The sequence below is a fragment of the Eulemur rufifrons genome, chromosome 8 (assembly GCF_041146395.1).
Source record: "Eulemur rufifrons isolate Redbay chromosome 8, OSU_ERuf_1, whole genome shotgun sequence".
Lineage (NCBI taxonomy): Eukaryota > Metazoa > Chordata > Mammalia > Primates > Lemuridae > Eulemur > Eulemur rufifrons.
Genome location: NC_090990.1, coordinates 73,697,010 through 73,699,350, shown reverse-complemented (window position 1 = coordinate 73,699,350; position 2,341 = coordinate 73,697,010). Strand labels below are relative to the sequence as shown.

Here is a 2,341-nt window from a genome sequence, read left to right as displayed (position 1 = left end):
ATTTTTGTTGTTATTGTTGTTTATTTTTTACAATAAGAAATATATGTTTTACATCAAGACATAGTACACACACACACACAAACACACACAATCACATACACACACACAATCACGTATATGACTGAAACAAAAGTTTCACTAGACTATATTTATCTTTACAATATGCAGTGATAAGTCAAAGCCCATAGTTTGGAAAATACTACATGAAAGAATAGAGGGAGCATATATTCAGAGCAACTTGAATCTGTGTCTCCCAGGCTGCAGTCCTCAACCTTGTCCCAAATAAACTCTCTACTTATATTTGGAAAAAAAAAATAAAGATGTTAATAGACAAAATCTTTAAGATTCCACAGAAAACTAGATGAACATTAATCTGGAACACACTCAACTATAACCCCCTCCCGCCAACACACACACACACACACACAGCAGTGGTCACGTGCATGATTAGCTGCTTGGCTAAGAATAAATGACTCATATGACTATTTGTCTATGTGGTAAAAAGTAAAGCTGATGTCAGAACAAGTAAGGCAAAATCAATTAGGGAAAGGGAAACAGCTCCTCCCTATTGTTCTTTTTTGTTCTCCACCAGCATAAACACCACTATCCAAATAGCCTCAGCATTACAAAGGGCTGAAAATTAAGCCCTGAATTGGGGTAAAGGACTAGATGGATTAGATGACTTCTAAATTAATTTTAAATCATGAGACTTTATTCCCAGTGTTACAGCTCTTTTAAATTTGCCTAGCAGGTTTTCCGGTCCTTGCTGGAAAGGACCGGAAAACAGCAACAAGAAAAAAGACTTTATTCCCTCAAGAAATATTATTTACTGATTGCTTAATATGTGCCAGGCACCATGCCAGGAGATGGGGACCCAACGGTGAATAAGACAAACAATGCTGATGCCTTCAGAAAGCTAACATTCCAGCTAGGGAGACAGACAAAAAAATAAACAAATAGAATGCATTAATGTTATGAAGGAAGTAAAGTCCAATGATAGAGAATAATAGGGGTAACCTATTCTTATCTATTATCATTATTAATTACTACTATTACTGTTACAGTAGGAGTGTGGAATCTATTCTGTGTCCAATGGGCAGCCATCAGAAAGATTTTTTTTTTTTTTTTTTTTTTTTGAGACAGAGTCTCACTCTGTTGCCCAGGCTAGAGTGCCGTGGCATCAGCCTAGCTCACAGCAACCTCAAACTCCTTGGCTCAGGTGATCCTCCTGCCTCAGCCTCCCAAGCTGGGACTACAGGCATGTACCGCCAAGCCCAGCTAATTTTTTCTATATATATTTTTAGTTGTCCAGCTAATTTCTTTCTATATTTTTAGTAGAGATGGGGTCTTGCTTTTGCTCAGGCTGGTCTCAAATTCCTGAGCTCAAATGATCTGCCCACCTCGGCCTCCCAGAGTGCTAGGATTACAGGTGTGAGCTACCGCACTGGGCCATCAGAAAGATTTAAACAAGGAAGTGATGTGATACAGTTTTAAAAGAACACTGGATATTGTGTGGAGACTGTGTTGGAGGTGGAAAACAGTAGAAGTAGGAAAATTGTTTTAGGAGTTCAGGCAAAACATGATAGGAGCTTGGATTACGGTAGTGACAAACTCTAAAATCCTGTTTTATTTGCAATTAATAACAATAAAGAAGTACTTCTGAATATTGACTTGAAATTCTTACTTATTTTGTTTCCAAAGCATCTTTGCTAAATAATTTAAATCCAAGGGCCCCAAACTCTGTGTGTGTGTGTGTGTGTGTTTGTGTGTGTGTCTGTGTAGGGTGGTAGTGGTGGCTACCTTTACTATCCCAGAGCTCTCTAACCATGAGGATGTAGGAGTTGGCTGGAGGATGGAATGACTGGAATACGTTGAGACTAGTGGAAAGAAGAGGCTGATGCCAAGTTGCTGTGCAGAATAAGGCAGAGGCACACACTGTAGCTCCCTGGGAATTCTATCAAGCTTAGGAAAGCGTTAGAGATTCTGTGTGGACAAGGCTCTCCTTGGTTGAGTAAGGGAAAAGAAAGATATATAATATAAACTACAAGTTAACTTTGGAAAGTCTGAGATATCTGAATAAGAGAGTATTATTTGCATGAGAGTCTCAAAGCCTCCTGGAGGAAATGATGTAAGAATTCGGAACTGATAGTCAATCTCCTAAATTACCATGATAATATTTCCTAAACCAAACAAGAAGAGACTATTTCTAGCCATTTTGGGGGAAAGTGAATGGGGCTGGCAGGGAGGGCAGGAAATTCATCTTAAGGTAGCAGGAAACTAAGAGATGTGGCTAGTCTTAGGACACCAGGAGTCTGCATGCAAGGAATTGTTTGTTATGACA

General features: G+C 39.0%; 1 non-coding gene across 1 annotated transcript; it reads left to right on the top strand.

Annotated features, from left to right (window-relative positions):
* Positions 1 to 718: 718 nt before the first annotated feature.
* LOC138391130 (U7 small nuclear RNA) lies at positions 719 to 781 on the top strand. The gene has a single exon (XR_011234750.1). It is a non-coding gene; the product is annotated as a U7 small nuclear RNA (small nuclear RNA).
* The last annotated feature ends 1,560 nt before the right edge of the window (positions 782 to 2,341 follow it).